This window comes from Macaca nemestrina, unplaced genomic scaffold (assembly GCF_043159975.1).
Source record: "Macaca nemestrina isolate mMacNem1 unplaced genomic scaffold, mMacNem.hap1 Scaffold_101, whole genome shotgun sequence".
NCBI lineage: Eukaryota > Metazoa > Chordata > Mammalia > Primates > Cercopithecidae > Macaca > Macaca nemestrina.
The window spans coordinates 12,106-33,263 of record NW_027257584.1 but is presented as its reverse complement, the minus strand read 5'-3'; the positions used below and the strand labels follow the sequence as shown (position 1 = coordinate 33,263).

Below are 21,158 nucleotides of genomic sequence, written 5' to 3'. Positions count from 1 at the left end.
AGGTGTCCTTTCAGAAGCCAATTGTGTGGTGTATTTACGTTGATTGTTGGAGCTAGTTTGGTTAGAACCTACTTCGAGTGTCTGGTGTGGGCCTGGGGGACAGTGACAACTGCCTGCTTCATGGGCAGAGATGAAGTAATTGCTTCCTGGGAACTACCATCCTCCTGGCCACACTCTCCAGCCCATTTCATTTGTGTTGGTTTCCTTGGCATCTGCATGGTTCTGGCTTCATGTGAGTCTCATTTATTTTAGCATATGACTTCAGGCTGTGGGGAAGAATGGCCATTTTAGCACAGAGATGCACACAAAGGAACAACTGGCTAAATGTGTGTGAAGACATTCTTGGGGGGGGGGGTTTATTTCTTTTATTCTGTAACAGGCAGTCTGGGAAGCATTCTGGACATGTGGCCTGCACTGTCACAGTTCCTCCCTGCAGGATCGCAGATGTTTGGAGATTGTAGTGATAACTGTTATCATTGAGAATGTCATTCTCACAGGCTCTAATAAGTCAGGATTTATTCAGTGTTAATTTGTTAAAGACAACTGTGTTTCTAGCCAAATCCACGTGAGACGTATCTCCCGGCAGTGTTGCTGGGGGTATTCCCATGGCTTAGTCTTAGGGAAGCACACGCCTTTGAATACTGCTGAAGCTGTGAGTACCCAAAGCGCACCGGAGTACTTTGCCATACGGGGTGTTAGTCACTGATACACGTCTCAGTCAGACCTGATGGATTCTTGACCCCTTCCCTTTTTAATTTTTTAATTTTTATTTATTTATTATTTTTTTTAAGAGCACAACCCCTCAGGTGGCCACCATGAATCTCTGGTGTTTTCAGTTGGCTGAAGCCTATTTGTCATCTGTGGTTCAAACATACTCGAAGCCTGATGATGCTTGCCTCGGTTGTTCTTCTGCTGTGTGACCTCCGTGCCCGCAGTGTTCAAGACTGTCAGAGCTGGGAGCCACCTTCACAACTACCAGGATTTCCGGAACCTCCTTTATCTACTCCTGGGGATGGAAGAGATGTCATCAGAGGTGAAGGCCTATTAGGTTTACACGCCATTGATAACGAATGAGGTTTTCTTTTATATAAGGGGAGCTTCTTATAACGTGCTTTACTAGGGTAAAGAAGCTTTTGAGGTTTGCTTTCTCTGGAAAGATAATTTGTGATCCTGCAGTTGTTTTCAACAAAAATATAATTTGCATACCAGTGCATGTTGTATTACTGAGCACTGGCTGACAAATGGTTCTTAACTCGTCATTCACTCCGCCACTGTTTCTTGAATGGCATATGTGTGCCAGCTGTAGTAGGAACTTGCTAGGCTCTAGGACTAACCCTTATGAAATAGGGGTCCTGGGGGAAGCAAATGCATATAACTATAAAGGTTTGAGGGGATATCAGAGGGGGTGCCTATAGGTGCAAAACTTCGTTCATTCATTGCCCCATCTAGGAGGTTTTGTGTCTTAGCAGCGTGTTTCATAGCAACACATCCCTCTGTCAAAATATTCATCATATTATTTTGAAATTCTCTGCTTAGGTATGTGTTTTTCCGACTAAGTTTAGAACTGGTTAAGGACAGGCTATGGCGTATGTATTATATATATCTACACACACACACATATTTATATATATACACATTACCATTTTAAATATACAATATATATTTATATATGTACACACATATATATTTCTCCCTCTCTATATATACATACACACCATACACATACACACACACACACACACACACACACACACACACACACACACACACACTTCTACTGCCAAGCACAGAAAGTCAAAACTCTGCAAGAGTTCTTTTAGTGTTCATGAAAAAATAGATGTGTTAGTTGAGAGCGTCCTTAAGTTGCCAGGGGAAAGACAGGATGGATTCACAAAGGGAGATAGTGTGTTTTTTTTTTCTTTGTTTAACTCTTGAATTCCAAATAATTCTGACTTATGGAAAAGTTGCAAAAATAGTATAGAGAATTCCCATATACTCTTCCCTCAGATTCCCCAAACATTTCACCCCATTTATACTTTCTCTCTCTGTGGATATAATTTTTTTTTTTTCTGAAATGTTTGAGAGTGGAAGGTAGAATGCAGAGCAGGGTGAAAGGCGGAAGGAGAGAGGTGGGTTGGGAGGCTTTTTTTTTTTTTTTTAACCTTCTAAGATGGAGTTTCGCTCTTGTCATCCAAGCTGGAGTGCAATGGCACAATCTCGGCTCACTCTAACCTCTGCCTTCTGAGTTCAAGTGATTCTCCTGCTTCAGTCTCCCGGATAGCTGGGATTATAGGCGCCCACACCATGCTCGGCTAATTTTTTATATTTTTAGTAGAGGGGTTTCACCATGTTGGTCAGGCTGGTCTTGAGCTCCTGACCTCTGATGATCCACCTGCCTTGGCCTACCAAAGTGCTGGGATTATAGGCATGAGCCAGTGTGCCTGGCGATTGGGAGGCTTTTGCAGTAACCCAGAGCGCTATGATGAGGGCTGGACCTGGTTGGAAATGATGAGGAAGGTGGGAAGTGGTTAGGTCTGGCATATATTTTGAAAGGAGAGTTTAAATGGGTTGGATGACAAGAGAGAGAAAAAGAAGTTTTAAGGATGATGTCAAGGATTTTGGCCTGAGTAACTGGAAGACTAGAGATGCTGTTATTGGGATCGGGAAGACTATGGGAGGAGTGGGTTATAGCAGGGGGAATCAGAAATGTGTTTTCGGCATGCTAAATTTGAGGTCCAAAAAGAGATGTCAAGAAGTGTTGGCCGGACGCGGCTCACGCCTGTAATTCCAGCACTTTAGGTGGCTGAGGTAGGCAGATCACCTGAGGTCAAGAGTTCGAGATCAGCCTGGTAATTATTAAAATCGATCATTGATGTTTACTAATTAATCATATTATTGCTCTTAATACTGCAGGGGGTGTACACCTACCTGTGATGTTGTTCCTAATATCCAGGGACAGAGAACATGATGTTAGTTTTAATATCGCAGTAGGTGTGCACTCACCCTGTGACACTGATCCTAATATCCAGGTGGTAGAGTATGACATGACTCCCAACATAGCAATGAATGGACAGCCACCCGGTGATATTCCTCCTAATATTCATGGAAGAAGCACATGATATTACTCCCAATATCGCAGGGAGGGTACAGCTCTTCTGTGATATGGTTCCTAGTATCCGGATGGGGAGAGGATGATAATAGTTCCAGTATCGCAGGCTGTGTTCACCCGCCCTGTGATATTGTTATGAGTACCCTGGAAGGGATATGACTCCCCATAGAGCAGGAGGCGTACATCCAGCCTGGGATATTGTTCCTATTATCCATGGAGAGGAGAGGCTGATATTACTCCCAATATGGTAGGGGGTGTACATCCACCCTGTGATATTCTTCTTAATATTCCAAGGCTGAGAGGTTGATATTACTCCCAGTATCGCAGACACCTTACACCCCCGTGTGATACTCTTCCTGATATCCAGAAGGGGAGAAGGGGAGAAGATGGTATCCCCATATCGCAGGAGGTGAACACCCACTCTGATATCTTTCCTAGTATGCACGGGGAGAGGGGATAATATTATTCCCAATATTGCAGAAGATGTACACGGCCCCCCATGATATTGTCCTTAATATTCCAAGGCACAGAAGACGATGTTACTCCCAATATCGCAGAAAGTGTCCACCCCCCAGTGATGTTGTTCCCATGATCCAGGAGGGAAGAGGATGATGTGACTTTCCACCCTTGCACCCTGCAATGCTCTCACCCTGCAACACCGACACCAGCTCAACCTGACATGGGCGCAGAGGTGCTGGCTGGGGGTGTTCATTGCTTCTCTTTTCTCCCTTGGCAGACTCAGTAGAGGAAGCTGTGACCGAGCAGCCGCAGGAACAAGGTGGGTTTTGTCAGTGGCTCAGGCTTCCTCTGGTTATGCGTTGGGCCTTGGGGTAATGCCGGAGGAGGGGACAGAGCTGAGTACAGTGGGCATTGGATGCGACAGTCACCCCTCTGTGGTGCGGGCTGGGGGCTTGGGGGACGTCGCCTGAGGTGGGCCTGAACCTCCCGTCTACTCTGGCACTGGAGGCTGTGGGGTCCCACACTTCTTCCAATGAACATGCTGACCCCCGCCTGGTCCCCGACCGAGGTGGGGCATCCTTTCCACTGCTGGGGCCCACATGTAGCTGTGGGTTCCTTTTTCATGACCTGGAGAAGCTGCAGCTTGCCCTGTGCTCTGCCTCAGAGATGGGAGGCCACACAGCCCTCAGCGGATAGCAGAATTCAGAGCCTTAGGTTGCAGGGGCCTCAACTGAGGTCCCTGAAGGGTCTGCTCCTTCCTGAGGGGCTGATTCAGGGAGGCTCTCCCGTCTCCCCTCTGAGGCTCTGTCGCTTCCCCTCACACAGGGTCCGCATGTGGACAGCCTGGTGATGTGAATGCACCAAGGGCCCTTGGAAGTTCTCTGGGAATGGGATCCATCCCAGTACATTCGGGATGCAGGCACAAGGTCCCACAGGAGGCCCGGGAAGCCAGTGGGGAATGGAAGGCTGTTGTATGTTTGCCTCGGGGAGGGGGTGGTTCCACCCTCTGCCAAAGTCTCTGGAGCAAAGGCAGGTGGCTCTCCAGCTGCCCCGGAGGCCAGGGTAGTGGCTGGGAGGGGCTGTGGGCCTCTGCCGGGTGGGGGAGATTTCTTAGCTCATCTAGTGTAGTCAAGTCACATTTGCCTCTAAATCATATTTATTTATTTTTTTAATGCCAAGGCTTTACAGATGAATAAGGAGGCAGTTTGTATTGAAAATATTTTTTGCAAGTGAGCTTGAAACAGAGGGTCTGTTTAAATCTAGGTTTTTTCCTTCCCAGTAATGCCTCCTTTCATCCCAGGTTTTCCAACAGGAAATGCGCTTGTTTGCTCACCTCTGGGAGGGGGCTTTGGCTAGGAATCCACCAAAGCCAGCAGGCACCAGTGGGCTGCTTGAGCAGGCTGGCCTTTGTTAGGAACCGAGGGCTTCAGGTTTTCAGACCATCCAAGGTGAAGGTGGCCACAGGGGCCTGGAAGCTTTCCCATCCTTCCTGCAGGGATGGTCCATTTCCCTGCACGGAGCTGGGTACATGGGTACAACACCCCTGTCCTGTGCCGTCGGTGGCTTTACCAATTTTGCATAGCAGCTTTTGAGCTGATCAATAGCTCTGATTGGCTGTTGAGGATTTCATGGATTCCTGTACCCCACCGGGGGGCCCAATATGCTGACAAAAGTTACATTTGTAGTTGTAGTGCTGCATATACATGGGTCCAGTTAGAAGGCTTTGATTCTATCTAAAGGGAAAGGCATCTCTGAGGGATCACTGAGCTGACATAGTCTCCTAAAACCATGCTGTGAGGTGGCGACAAAGCAGGACAGGAGGGTGATTTTGTAGGAGAGTCGGGCCACGGGCCTGCGTGTTCTCTGTGTCCCCGGAGATCGTACGTGCTCCAGACCCTGGGTTTGCATTGCGCATAATTCTCAAGGGCTCATGGCAAGCTGTGCCAGGGACACAGAGGACGGGGATGCAGGGATCCTGCCCCAAGTGGACCAAGGACTCACTGTTGGACTCTAATCTGTCTAGGTGTTTTTGTGACTTGCAGAAATACCTCCACCTTGCCTGGGCCTGGAGCCACAGGAGACCCTGCCGAAGGTGAAGAATGTTTTGGAACAATGCAAGACCTGCCCAGGCTGCCCCCAGGAGCCAGCGTCCTGGGGTCTCTGTGTAGCATCCAGCAACGTGAGCTTGCAGGACCCCGAGGAGCCCTCCTTCTGCTTGGAAGCTGAGGACAACTGGGAGGATCCAGAGACCCTGAGCTCACTGCTGCTGTTCCTGAACAGCTCTGGATTCAAGGCCAGCTTCTGTGGCCTGTACAACCTGGCGCTGCCATGGCTGAGCAGCATGTTCAGCAGCTTTAGCGACGAGTAGGAGCTGACTAGGCGCCTGGCACAGGCCTGAGGGGCGGCCAGGAAAAGTGGCCTCCTCATGGCCCTGGCCAGGCTCTGCTTCCTCCTGGGGCGGCTGTGCAGCAGGAGGCTCAAGCTGTCCCAGGCCCGGGTGTACTTGGAGGAAACACTGGGGGCCCTGGAGGGCAGCTTCGGGGACCTGTTCCTGGTGGTGGCTGTGTACGCCAACCTGGCCGGCATTTACTGGAAGCAGAACCCGGAGAAGTGTACACAGGTGGTTCCCAGAGCCATGGCCCTGCCCCTGGGGACGCCTGACCACATCTGCAGCACCGAGGCGGACGGGGAGCTCCTGCAGCTGGTGCTGCAGTGGGCGGTGGGTGGCCAGAGCCAGCAGGCCTAGGCCCGGGCCTGCTTCCTGCTGGCCAGGCACCACGTGCACCTCAAGCAGCCTGAGGAGGCCCTGCCCTTCCTAGAGCAGCTGTTGTTTTTGCACAGGGACTCGGGAGCCCCAGACGCTGCGTGGCTCTCAGACTGCTGCCTACTCCTGGCTGACATCTACAGCCGCGAGTGCCTGCCCCACCTGGTGCTGAGCTGTGTCAAGGTGGCCTCATTGAGGACACAGGACTCGCTGGCTGGTTCGCTGAGGAATGTGAACCTGGTGCTCCAGAACGCCCTCCAGCCCCAGAGCCTCCCCACCCAGACTTCCCACTACCTCAGGCGAGCGCTGGCCTCCCTAACCCCGGGCACAGGCCAGGCGCTGCGCGGCCTTCTCCACACCAGCCTGGCCCAACTGTACAGCCACCATGGCTACCATGGCCCAGCCATCACCTTCATGACGCAGGCGGTGGAAGCCAGTGCTGTTGCCGGAGTCCGTGCCATCGTGGACTTCCTGGTGGCCCTGGCCTGGCTGCATGTGCTTCATAGGCAGAGCCTGGTGGCCCTGAACATCCTGCAGTCTGTCCAGGATGCAGTGGTGGTCAGCGAGGACCAGGAGGCTGTGATTGCCAACATTGGTGGCCGTGGCTCTGAAGAGGACGGGCCAGACGAGGCAGGCAGCCGAGGGCTACTACCACGCACTACCGGTGGCTTGGGACGTGGGCCAGCGGAGGAACCAGGCAGTGTTGCTGGCCAACTTTGGGACCAGCTGGCCCAGCACTACCTCCTGGAGGCTGTACGTCTGTTCTCGAGGCTTCCCTGTGGGGAGTGTGGCCGGGACTTCACCCATATACTCCTGGGCTACCTCTTCACCTGCCAGGGCCCGGCCCAGCAGTGCAAGGGCTACTATGAGTGGGCCCTTCTGGTCGCCGTGGAGAGGGACCACGTGGAGAGTGAGTGCCCCAGTTCCTCCTGTGCGCCTTCTGGGGCCACTTGGGTCAGGGCACACCTGGGGTTTGTGATTCGGAAACAAGTGGTGGTTTTTCCACCATCGAAAGCGCTGAGTTATGGCCAGCAGCAGATGTTGGCAAACTCCCTGGAGACAGGCCGTTCCCATGTAGGGCCAGCCCCTCTGTACCCTACTGAGGCAGGCAGCTCTTCCTGGTTTGCCCAGGGACCATCCTGCCTTGAGCACGGAAATTCCTGCGTGCTGGGAATCCCTAGACATAACCCTGGGATCAAGGCATGTTGTGCTGAGCTAGGACTTGGGGCCCCTCCATGATCCAGGCCCTGAACGCCAGTTCTTGTGCTTGTGTTTGCTTGGTATCTCGGCAGCCCTGTGCACCGGTCATCCCACTTCACAGAGGACACAGGGGCGGGTGATTGCCCAAAGCCACAGAGCAGTTCACGCAAAAGCAGCTCGTGCTGAGTGTGCCAGGCCCCACCCACAAATGGGGCTTGTGGGGTCCTCGGGAGGGAGGTGCTGAGTGTGGGAATGTGAGCTTCAGGCCAGAGAAGCCACAAAAGGGTGAGTGGCGTGATCGCGGGGCAGCACTTGGCCCCGGGTTAGGGAAGCCTCTTTAGTCTGGGACCAGAGGGTTGAGAGGATTTAGTCAAGTAATAGGTGTGGATGAGGGGCTGATGGTGTAGCCCGTGTGAAGGCCCAGGGGTGAGTGAGTGGGGGTGAGTCAGCGAGGATGGGTGGGGTGTGAGTGGTGGTGAGTGAGCGGGAGTGTGAGTGGGGATGAGTGTGGTGTGAGTGGGGGTGAGTGAACGGAAGTGGGAGCAGAGATGAGTGGGGTGTGAGTGGGGTGTGAGTGGGGGTGAGTGAGCAGGGATTATGCAGGGAGGTGCAGAGTTGGGAGTGGGTGGGTTGGGTGCTGGATGGTGAGAAGCTCTTCTGGAGAGCTAAGCAGGGCCTGGGGCCTCAGGCTGTGGCTTGGCCTTTTCCCCAAGAGCACTGGGGAGCCACGGAGTGCTATCGAACAGTCAGTGCAGACCGAGCAGTGAACGGACAGTAGCTGGGCAGGGCTGTCCGAAATCTAGGCCTCAGAGAATAGCTGAGGAAGTTGAGTGCAGGGAAATGGCTGAGACAAGGGATACTGCTGAGGCCCCTCTGCCTTGCAGCGCTTTGTCATGGCATAGTGAGACCACTCAGAGGTGCCTCTTGTGGCCTGGACCAGAGCTCCAGGGGCTGTGCCCAAATCTGAATCTGCTCATTTCCCAGCACAGGCCTGGCACCCACTCCTGGCCCTAGGAGTGATGAGATTTTGGAAAGGACCGTGTGAAGGGGCCCCGGTCCCACACATCTGCCCAAGGAAGATTGGGGGATTCAGACCCAGGCTTCTTCCCCAGGGACATTCTCTGAATGGAAGGAGACCCTCCAGGAACCCAGCTCCCCAGCCCCCACTGCAGCCTCCGGTGGCTTCTGGCACAATAGCCTGTGGTATGTCCTCCTACGAGGCCCTCCCCTGGGTGCTGGGGGATTCAGACTTGGAAATGCAGGCCAGGGAACGGGGATCATGCTTCCCTGTCTCCCCACCCTGCGCTGAACGATCGAGGAGACCGAGGGCGGGGCTGATACCCCACATGCTTCCTTGGGGTCATTTTTGAGTCACTTTCGGTAGTTTGTGTCCTTCTAGGAGTTTGGCTGTTGTGTCTAGATGGTCTGGCTTCTTGGTGTACAATTGTTCATCGTGTTTTCATGGAATCCTTTTATTTCTGTCGGGTCGGCAATCATGTTTCCTCTTTCATTTCTGATTTTAGAAACTTGGGTTTGTAATTGTTTATTTATTTTTATTAGAGATGGGGTCTCATCGTGTTCTCCCAGGGGGGTCTTGAATGCTGGCCTCAGCGATCCTTCCCCCTCGGCCTCACAAAGTGCTGGGATGACAGGCGTGAGCCATGGTGCTCAGTCTCTAATTTTAGTCGTTTGTGCCCCATCTTTGTTTTCTTGGTCAGTCTGGTGAAAGATTTGTCACTTTTGTTGTTATTTTCAAAAAACCCACTTTTAGTTCTGTTGATTATCTCTTTTGTTTTTCCATTCTCTGTATTTTTACTTCCCATTTCCACTCTCACATTTATTATGTTCTTCCTTTTATTCACTTTGGGTTTAGTTCATTTTCTAGTTTCTCAAGGTGGAAAGTTAGGCTTTTGATTTAAGATTTTTTTTCTTTCTTTGAATGTAGACCTTTACAGTTATAAATTTCCCTTTCAGCACTGCCTTAGCTACATCTTGGTGTTTTTGATACACTGTGCTATTTTTTTTTTTTTTTTTAAGTTTTGCTCTATTGCCCAGGCTGGGGTGCAGTGGTGCAATCTTGGCTCACTGCAACTTCTACCCAGGTTCAAGTCATTCTCATGCCTCAGCCTCCTGAGTAGCTGGAATTACAGATGTGCACCACCACACCCGGCTAATTTTTGTATTTTTTTTTTTTATAGAGACAGTGTTTCACCATGTTTCCCAGGCTGATCTCAAACTCCTGGACTCAAGCGATCCTCCCGCCTCGGCCTCCCACAGTGCTGGGATGAGAGGTGTGAGCCACCGTGCTGGCCCGGGCTGTGCATTTGTTTGTATTCTTTTCAAATTAATTTTCAGTTTCCCTGATAGTCTCTTCTTTGACTCACTGGTTGTTTAGGAGTGTGTAGTTTTCCCATAATTTTGAATTTCCCACGTTTCCTTCACTGTCGATTTCCAGTTTCGTGCCAGTACAGCTGAAGAACACCTGTGCTTTGGTCTCAGTCCTTCTCCCTTCACTGAGGCTCATTTTGTGTCCTGGCACATGGTCTGTCATGGGGAATGTCCCATGGGCGCTCAAGAGGACTGTGTATTCAGCTGTTATTGGGGGGCGTGTGTGACAGATGTCCATTCGGCGTACCTGGTTTCCTTTGTTAATCTTCGGAATGTTTCTGACACTAGAAAATCAGAAGCTTTCCACCGTTCCCAGCGCCCTGGCTTTGGGAGAGGCCAGCGAGCCTGTGGGTTTGGAGCCTTGTTGCATGAGAGAAGCATGTGTGGAAATGCCAGGGGCCGGCTTTGAACCCCATTCCCCCAACATGATGCCGTGTGTGGCAGACGTGATGCTTGGCTTTGCTCTCTCAGGGTTCCATCTGCGACAGGGGCTACTTGTGTCCCTGGTCTCATCATCTCAGGCTGAAGGTGGCCCTGGTCCTGGCCAGAGGGGCTTTGTGAAGCAGAAATAGTTGGCCTGGTGCAGGGGCCGAGCCTGGCCAGAACCTCGGCCCTGGGAGTTGTAAAGAAGGCCGGCCTGTACCATGAGCATGTGCACCAAGCTGTGCCCCTGTCACGGTGTGCTCGGCGCCTGCCCTTGCACAGGTGCATGGCCTGTCTGAGCCCAGGCTCCCTGCCTATGGGGCCCAGGTTCACAGAGGTGTGAAAGAGACAAGCACAGAGCAGGGGCCTCTGAACCCAGCCAGCCTCGCTTCGATGCTGGGAGGCTGACGTCTTCCATTTTGTCTTCTGCCCAGGCCAGCTGCGGGCCGTCCAGCGGCTGTGCTACTTCTACAGCGTCGTCATGCCCAGCGAGACCCAGTGTGTCATCTATCACGAGTTCCAGCTCTCCCTTGCCCGCAAGGTGGCCGACCAGGTGCTGGAGAGGGCAGCTCCTGGACACCACCAGTCAGCTCTACCTGTCCCTGGGCACCTAGTGGTGAGGACTGGCTTTACAGTGGTGGGGGTGTGGAGGGGTGCAAGGGGGTTGGGGTGGCAGGGAGGGGGGCACAGGGAAGCTGGCCCAGGGCCTCCTCAGCCCCTTTCCTTTGGATCATTTGGTTCCTTGGCATCAGATGCTTTGAGTTGGTGGGTCTGGGGTCGTCCCAGGGCTGCTGCTGGCTTGTGAGTCCCAGCTTGAGTCTCCCTTATTGGGTCAAAGGTCATCTCAACCCCAGCAGAGGCAGTACGTGCACGTGCACTCTGGGCTGTTCTTCCTACTATGGTGGCCTTTGTCATCTGACCTCTGCCTGCCCCGAGTCTTCACTCCTGGCCTTCATCTGTCCCCTTAAATGTGACCACAGCAGCCACCTGTGGCTTCTCTCCCACAGAAGACAGAGCCAATTGTGTCACCTGCTTCCCCGGGGCAGGGTTTCAAGGTCTCACGTCCCATATGTGGCCCACTCGGCTTCCCCCGAACATGCTGACCTGGTGGGGTAACCATGGCCCTGGCCACCCCACCCACAGGGCCTGGTGACATTGCTGCAGTCACAGCCCCTCAAGTGTTGGACTTACTGAGAGAGCAGGGAAGGGGCCAGATTCCATGGGGACCCGGGAGACTGGCTCCAGTCTTGGCCTCAGGTTCACAGAAGGAAAATGGGTCAGTGTGCTAGAGCCATGCTTTTCAAAGTGTAGTCCCTGGACCAGCAGAGCAGCATCCATGTCACCTAGGAGCCTGTGGCAAGTGGGAGTTCTAGGGCCTGCCCCAGGCCTGTGGAGCCAGAAGCTCTGGGGGCAGGGCCAGCAAGCTATAAGGACAGGCCTCCGGGTGACTGTGATGCCTGCACACCTTGAGAACCATCGGCCTAGATAGCCTCTGAACACTAACGGCTCCTGGTGCGTTTGGAGAAGACACAGGCCATGTCTGGGAGGCAGGGGAGATGGACTAGCACACTCTTCCTGCCACAGGGCAGCATGATGCTCGATTCCCTCAGAAGGATGTCCTTCATCTTTTCCATGCCGTGTGTGTTCACCCTGGCCCTCCCAGCAGCCTGGGAAGGGCAGAACACTGCACACACAAGAGGGCCGTTCCCAGTCCCCACATTCCAGATTCATCTGTCACCAGACCCACGAGAGGAGGCAGACTGGTTCCAGGAGGATGAGAGCCCTTGTTCTGACACCTGTGTCTGATTCCAGTGATTCCAGGGCCTACAAATCCTCTCTGGACTACACCAGACGAAGTCTGGGAATTTTCATTGACCTCCAGAGAAAGAGAAGGAGGCACATGCCTGGCTGCAAGCAGGGAAGATCTATTACATCCTGCGACAGAGCGAGCTGGTGGACCTGTACATCCAGGTGAGTGGCAAGGGATGCAGGACGACCCCTGTGCTGTTCACTCTCTGTCCATCCACCCATCCATTCATCCTTCCAGCATCTATTTACCTGTTCATCCTTCCATCCATCCATCCGTCATCCATCCATCTGTCCTTTCATCCATCCATCATTCATCCATCCTTTTATCATCCATCTATTCACCCGTCTATCCATCCATTCACCTGTCCATCCACCCATCCATTCATCCTTCCGTCATCTATCTATTTACCTGTTCATCCTTCCATCCATCCATCCACCATTCATCCATCCATTCTTCCATCATCTTCCCATACACCTGTGGGTCCTTCCATTCACCCATCCATCATCCATCCATCCATCATCCATCCTTCCGTCCATCCATCCATCATCTATCCATCCATCCCTTCATCCATCCATCCCTCCATCATCCATCCATCTGTTCATCCATCCATCCATCATCCATCTACCTGTTCATCCTTCCATCCATCCATCATCCATCCATCCATCCATCCATTCTTCCATCATCTTCCCATACACCTGTGGGTCCATCCATCCATCCTTCCATCATCCATCCATTCATCTGTTCGTCTTTCCACCCATCCATCATCCATCCATCCATCATCCATCATCCATCCATCTTTTTATCCATCCATTCACCTGTTCATCCATCCTTCCATCCATCTTTCCATCATCGATCCAACTGTTCATCCTTCTATCCATCCATCCATCCATCATTCATTAATCTATTCACTTCTTCATCCATCCATTCACCTGTTCGTCCATCCATTCATCCATCCTTCCATCCTTCCATCCATCCATCCTTTCATCCATCTTTCCATCCATCTTTCCATTATCCATCCATTCAGCTGTTCATCCTTCTATCCATCCAACCATCTTCCATCCATCCATGATCCATCCATTCACCTGTCCATCTATTCATTCATCATTCATCTTTTTATCATCCATCCATTCACCCGTCCATCCATCCATTCATTCACCCGTCCATCCATCCATTCACGTGTTCATCCATGCCTCCATCCATCCTTCCATCATCCATCCATTCACCTCTTCATTCTTCCATCCACCCATCCTTTCATCATCCATCCACTCGCCTGCTCATCCTTCCATCCATCCATCCATCATCCATCCATCCATTCTTCCATCATCCATGCATTCATCTGTTCGTCCTTCCATCAATCCATCCATCCATTTATCCATCCATCCATCCATCATCCATGATCCAACTGTCCATTCATCCATCCATCATTCATCCATCCTTTTATCATCCATCCATTCACCCATGTATCCATCCATTCACTTTTTCATCCATCCATCCATCCGTCCATTCTTCCATCATCCATGCATTCATCTGTTCATCCTTCCATCAGTCCATCTTTCCATTTATCCATCCATGCATCCATCATCCATTCGTGTCCATTATTCCATCCATCATTCATCCATCCTTTTATCATCCATCCATTCACCCGTGTATCCATCCATTCACTTTTTCATCTGTACATCCATCCATCCATTCATCCTTCCATCATCTATCCATCCTTCCATCATCCATCCATCCTTCCATCCATCCATCCATCCATCCATCCATCCATCCATCCATCCATTCATTATGCATGCATCCATCATCCATACTTCATCATCCATCCACTTGCCTCCTGTTCATCCTTCCATCCATCCATCCATCATTCATCCATCTATCCATTCATCCATCCATCATTCATCCATCCTTTTATCATCCACCCATTCACCCGTCTATCCATCCATTCATCTGTTCATCCATCCATCCGTCCATTCATCCTTCCATCATCCGTCCATTCACTTGTTCATCCTTCCATCCATCAATCATCCATCCATCCATCCATCCATCATCTATCATCCATCATCCACCCATTTATCCATCCATCCATCATCCATCCATACTTCCATCATCCATCCATTCACCTGTTCATCCTTCCATCCATCCATCGTCCATCCATTCATCCACCCATCCATTCATCCACCCATCCATCATCCATCCACCCATCCATTCACCCATCCATTCATCCATCCATCCATCATCCATCCATCCATCATCCATCCTTTCACCCATCCATCCATTCACCTGTTCGTCCATTCATCCATCCATCATTCATCCATCTACCCACCAATCTACCTATTAATCCATTCCTCCATACATCTATCTGTCCATTTGTTTATCCATACATTCGTCTATCCACCATCTATCCATCCACATGTACATACATCATCTACCCTCCACCCATCCATACATTATCTACACACGCAAACATACATACAGACATACACACATCATTCCACCCACCCATCCATCCATCCATCCATCCATCCATCCATCCATCCATCCATCCATCCATCCAAGTATTCATCTATCCACACACCCTTCCATCCATCCATGTGTCTACATCTCATCCATTCATCCATCCATCCACTCATTCCTAAGCCACTGCTGAGCACCTGTTGTGTGCCTTTTCCCTCCCTCCAACTGGTTCCCTCACATCCTCCCCCGGTGGCCAGCATCTTCTCCCTGAGGGCAGAGGCGCGGCCCCTCACAGTGCACAGCACCTGCTGGTATACAGCACATGCTCATATAATGTGACCACTCAATTAACACACAGAAGAACTTGCTCCAAGCGACATGTGGCACATCTCCTTATAAAATGAATCTATCATAGTGGCTGTTTTCAGAGGCTTTCCCAAACACAGTGTGATCTGGAACAAATTGTGAAGCCCACGAGCCTGATGAAGCTTTCATTATTGAGCACCTGCTATATACCTCCTTGAGCTGAGGAGAGGGATGAAGAGCTCATGGCCAAGAGGGGACCAGGCCCACCCACAAACACTGCTGATGTGGCAGGGATGTGGCAACGCAGAAAGGAGCCAGGGGCTGGGCTCCCAGCAATCTGGGGGCCACGGAGACTGGTTTGAGTGCAGGGGGAGTGGGCTAGGGCTAGCCCTGTTGGTAGGATTCATAGGTGTCGGGCTCCTGGGCTGCAGCTGCTCAGTCAACTCCTGGCACTCAGGAGCATCAGTTCATTGTCCTAATGCCAGTGGTGGGGGCAGCCCTAATGCACAAGGTCTGAAAAATGCTCAAGTGTACCTGTAGTGTGTGAGAGGAAGGAGCCTGGCAAAGGTGCGCGTAGCCACCTCGCTAGGTGTGGGTCTTGAGGGAACTTCTGTCTCCTTTCAGGTGGCACAGAATGTGGACCTGTACACAGGCAACCTCAACCTGGGGCTGGAGCTGTTTGAGGCAGCTGGAGACATCTTCTTCAATGGGGCCTGGGAGCGGGAGGAAGGCCTGTCCTTCTACCGGGTGAGCTGGCCTGTGGGCTGATGTGGGTGGGCCTCAGTGGGGCACCTGGAGGGCTGAGGCACAGGTGTGGCAGGGTAGAGGCCTCCCAAATGGAGGCAGGGCCACCCATGCACATGATTAGTTTCCAAGTGGTCTCACCGGGAATGATATTGACCATGCCCCTGCCTGGGACAAACGCTCGGGGCCTGGACGTGACAATGGCTCTACCCTTGTACCTGATGACCTCAAGCAACCATGAGTGGGAAGTCCTGTCCCCATCTTCCAGATGAGGAAACTGAGGCTCAGAGAGGCACAGGGACATGCCAAAGGACACACAGCATATCAGTGGGAGACCCAGGTCTGCATGCACCCCGAAGTGGGACGGCTTCTCCTTTCCTCTGAGCTCACGGTGTGGCTCAGCCCTGGGCACAGATCAATGTGGTGTTTTTAGAGCAGAGAGGAGTGCTGGCTCCCCCCAGTCAGACCCCCGGTGCCCAGGTGGGAGAGGCTGGTCTGAGGCTATCGGGTGTAGCTGGATGGGCCTCAGGTGACTCTTCAGCCCCCAACTTGGATGTCTGAACTGTGTGTTATCCCAGAGCACAGAGCTGTGTCGAGGTGCAGGGGTAGCTGGGGTGTGGGAAGCTCCAAGCACATGTTTGAGCTCTGAGGAGGGCGCTGGGCAAGGTGGGTGCTGCGGGAAACCTGACCCCACCTGCCTGTGTGGTATTACCGGGCCCTGCCCCTGGCAGTGACTACGGGCAACCGCAAGGTGGAGCTGCAGCTACAGCTGTGCAACAAGCTGGTGTCACTGCTGGCCACACTGGAGGAGCCCCAGGAGGACTTGGAGTTTGCCTACATGGCCCTAGCACTCAGCATCACTGTGGGTGCGTCCCCTGAGCCCCCGCCCTGCCAGGACCCACACTTTGCCAGAGCCCAGCCTCCAGGTCTGCAGGCCAGGAGCTGAAACAGCTACTGGATTTTCCTGGTCTCCTGTCCAGGCAGGCAGCTCTGCCCAACTGGCTTCCCCGTCCGGCTGTGGGGCACAGCCCGAGGTCTCTCATGCAGTGCAGAGCTCCCTGTCTAACTGAGCTCTGCTTCCTCTGCCTGTTCCCGCTGCTGACCACAAGGGCCGCCCAGTGTGCCCTCTGCCTTCCAGACATCCCAGGCATCTCGTTGGTCCCTGTATGTGTCAGGCTGAGTGGCACATTCCCTTTCTCTTGTGCCCTTCCCACCCTCATCAACCACACGGCTCTCTGGCTGATAAAATCCCAGTTCCCCTTCCAGCAGTCTGCCCCTTAAGGCCGTGCATCCCCTGGTGCTGTGCCAGGGTCGTCTGTCCCCCTGCAGAGACAGGGAACCCTAGGCAGGCCACATGCCCCAGCGCCTTGTGCCCCGTGGCCCAGTACACAGTAGGTGTGCAGCTGACTCCCCAAGGTAGAGGGCTCTGATCATGACACACCCAGGAGGAGTCGGATGTCACGTCTGTGGGTTGCCTGGAGCCGGGGAGCCCGGGAGCACCTGCACTGCATGGCTTTTGGGCTCCCCTGGTTAAAACCAGTGAGCAAAGGCAGGTGGCTATGTGTAGGCACAGACCTGGGCCATCCAAGTCCGACTTTGCCAAAGCCTCTCAGTAGACAGGGGCAGGCCTTATTAGCTCTGCTTTGCAGATGGAAAAGTGAGTCTGGGAACCTGGAAGGGAATGGCCAGAGCTGCCCAGGTGACCACAGGTGCCTGGACACAAGCCACGTGTGCTGCCTGGGGGTCTGCATACTTCCTCCTGAGGGGCATGTTCCCTCCCTGCCCCAGAGAGCCACATCCTCACACCTGCCCCTTTGGCCTCCACCCCAGGGGACCGGCCGAACGAGCGTGTGGCCTACCACCGGCTGGCCGCCCTGCACCACTGGCTGGGCCATGGCAAGCTGGGGGAGCACTTCTACCTCAAGGCCGTTTAGCTCTGCAACTCGCCGCTGGAGTTCGACGAGGAGACCCTCTACTACGTGAAGGTGTACCTGGTGCTCGGTGACATCATCTTCTACGACCTGAAGGTGGGTGGGGAGGGGCAGGGCTCGGGGTGTTCCTGGCCCCCTTGGAGTGGGATCTCCATCCGGACCCCAGAGGCCTGGGATCCAACCTTTCTTAGGAATGGCCCAGTGGCCTCCCTGGAGCTCTACACCCAGCTGGAGGAGCCGGCAAGGTTAGCAGGTAAAACCTAGCTCCCCAGATGGCCAGGCCCCACCCTCAAGAACTCAGTCTCAGCCAGGGAGGCTGACACATGAGTGGGCAATGGTGGCCTCTGGGTGAAGAAGGGGGATTGTAGTCAGGGGGCCCTCCTGGAGGAGGTGACACCAAAGCTGAGTCTTGACAGTCAAGTGTCAAGGTGCATTTAACAAAGAAAACAGGGTCGGGAGAGTGACATTTCAGAGGACGCCATCATCCTCACATTGAATCCACGTTGCAAGATCCAACCCAAATCTTGGCGCCTCCTCTAGGAAGCCTGCCCAGGGTGCCAGCCTGCACTGAGCAACTCCTTCCTGGAGTCCCGAGACACCTTGAATCTTCACATCACCCAGGAAGGGTGGGGTGGGACCAGTGTCTTACCATTGGGTTCACAGACAGGGAAACCCCAGCTCAGGGCAGGTGCAGTGGGGCGGGGCCCCAGCCAGCCAGGCTGAGGCCTTGTTAGGTCGGGTGTGTCTCGAGGGGAGGTGTTGTGCTCCCTCTGCCCCCAGCCCTGCAGGGGTGGAGAGCTGGGATTGGCAGACTGAGACCTGTGGTGTCTCCACCCATCTGCCCAGCGGGCACCGCTCCTCCTTAGCATCACACCAGCCTCGTGTCAGTGCTCCTTACGGGCTGAGGGGCCAGGGCACTCCAGTCCAGGGTCCGAGATCTTGGGGGCCTTAGAACAACATGAGGAGCTGGGGCAGCCCTAAGACCCTGCCCCGTATACCCCACTGCAGGCCTGTGGCTGCCCGGGAGGTCCCCGCCCAGTACTGGCGACACCTGGTGGTCAGACGTGGTTTCTGTGGCCTCCCAAGTCCCAGCCAGATAGGGAGGTGCCAAGTGTCAGGCCCAGGGGGACGCTGTTCACCGCTCAGGGGCACGCCTGGGACCCAGGGGGACGGGCCTCCCAGAAGAGGCCTTTATCTCTCTTGGTCAAGCCTGCCGCCCACTCTGCCTGTCCAGGAGAAAGGAAAGCGCCAAGTAGCACAGCCCTCCTTCCCATGCACAGCCCTCCTTCCCATGCACAGCCCTGCTTCCCATGCACAGCCCTGCTTCCCATGCACAGTCCTCCTTCCTATGCACAGCCCTCTGGGCCTCATCGTGACTATGCTGTCAGCACAGGCCAGCTTCCCACAGGGAGGTCCCCTTGGAATTATCCAATGGCGGCTGTCTTTCCAAGGCTACACCCTCCTCCATGTATAGGAGGCTCTGGACCCAGGGCCCAGAGGAGTGGGAGAAGAAGCCAGGCTGGATGGGACCTGGAAGGCTGGCAGAGAAGCAGGAGTAAATGGGCATCTTTGCCAATGGCCTCTAAAATGGGGTCCCCTTTACTCTACACATGAGAGTGAGCCCTGGAATAGGGTGGATTAGGTGTTTACTGGCTCAGGCTGTCACTCACTACAGGCACATGGAAATGCACACGCAAATGCACACAGGCACAGGCACACGCACACACAGGAGCGCACACACGTGCACACAGAGGCATGCACACAGGCACACACACAGGGACATGCACGCACAGGAACACAAACACGCACATTCACATGCACAGGCACACACACAGACATATGCATTGGCTGGCTCCTTCCTGTTTAGTTGGGAAGCCCCCACCCCTTCAGGAAGCCTTTGCCTTCCACACCCGGCTGAGTCTGGGGCCTCCTGGGCTTCCCTCTGCCACAGCGCGGGCCACCCTGTGTGGTCAGTGTTCACTCCCAGGTCCCTCAGACTGGAAGCAAGGACGTGAGGCCAACCATGCACCCAGCACAGAGTCCAGTGTTCGGCTGGGCCGGGGGGCATTGGATGAGCGGTGGCGGTGACTCGGGGCCTTCTCACGCCCCTGCTTCGTGTGTGGGGCGGGGCAGTGAGGGAATGGACTGCTGCATCTTGGACTCTGTCATTGGCCCTGGGAGCCATCTTGAGATGGTAAAGAGGGACAGGCCAGGCATGGGTCTTAGAGAGGTCCCTTGGGTGACCGCCATGTGGAGGAGGTGCCTGGGGAGAAGCCGGGTGGGGGATGGGAGGGTGAAGGAGGAGGTCTGGGAGGCGGCATCCCAACCCAGGGATGGTGAGTTTGAGCCAAAGACGCATTGAAAATGGGAGTGGATGTCTGGGGAGTCACACTCCGTCAATATTTCAGGGAACATTGCCAGACAGGACACCTGTGAGATGGTTTTGTACCTGGCCTGGCCCGTGGAGGGCCTGGAAATGGTCAGCATGGACAGGGGCCAGAGGGGAGCCTGGGTCACTCAACGCAGTGCCCCTGCTGTGGCTTGGAGCCACGGGTCCTGCATGGAACTCTCAGAGCAGGCAGGAACTGCCCTGACCTCAGTCCATGGGGAAAGCAGCCACTGCCTGCAGAGAGGGTGGCACTGGGGCAGGAGGCTTGGGGTGAGTGGGGCGTAGGGACAGTCAGGAAGGCTTCCAGGGGTGTCAGGGTCGTCCCCACCTCCTGCAGCTGAGACCACAGCAGTGTCAAAGGCTTCGGGGCTCATGGGGTGAGCCAGCATCGGATGGACATGTGGAATGACCTGGACACAGGAACGGCCTCTGGGAAGACGGGCTCCGAGTCCCCCTTTTGCTGACCATGACCTGTCCCCTTCAGGATCCGTTTGATGCAGCTGGGTACTACCAGCCGGCACTGGCAGCCGCCGTGGACCTGGGCAACAAGAAGGCACAGCTGAAGATCTACACGCGGCCGGCCACCATCTCCCACAACTTCCTCCTGGACTGCGAGAAGTGGCTCTTCTTCTACCAGAAGGCCAGGACCTTCGCCACAGAGCTCAGCGTCCACAGGGTCAACCTACCTCCTCTGCCACTCTGCGGGTGGGCCCCCTGGTTGGCCTCCAGCCACCCTCGCTGAGGACAGTATCCGAGGGAGTGGGTTTTGTGCAAGGAGGATGATCTCCTGCCTCTCCTGGTGTCTCCCGTAGCTCATTTTCTGGGTAATGGAAGCATAAAAGCAGGGTTCAAATAGCAATAAATGATTTTTTTTCTTTTTTTGCAAAAACATACCGAAGTCCCCATGGCATCCTTCCCTGTGTGCTTCCTGGGCTGTGTCTAGGGGACAGCTCCTTCCCTGGTGGCAGCCCTCTGATCTTGGGGATGAGAAGGACCGTAAGTCCAACAGACCTGGGCCAGGTCACCATGAGCCTCGGTTTCCTCGGCGGCCAGAGGGGAGATGGTGATTGAACTCTGGGCAGCTCCCTGCTCTCCCTGCTCAGAGTTCTTGCTGTAGGTCTCATGCCACCCTTGCCTTTAACCTTCAGGCCACTGTGCCCGGATGTGGGGGCTGTTAGTGTCCC

The 21,158-nt window shown here is 53.9% G+C and overlaps 1 pseudogene; it reads left to right on the top strand.

Annotated features, from left to right (window-relative positions):
- Window positions 1-216: 216 nt before the first annotated feature.
- Window positions 217-20,865, top strand: LOC139361203 (SH3 domain and tetratricopeptide repeat-containing protein 1-like; annotated as a pseudogene).
- The last annotated feature ends 293 nt before the right edge of the window (window positions 20,866-21,158 follow it).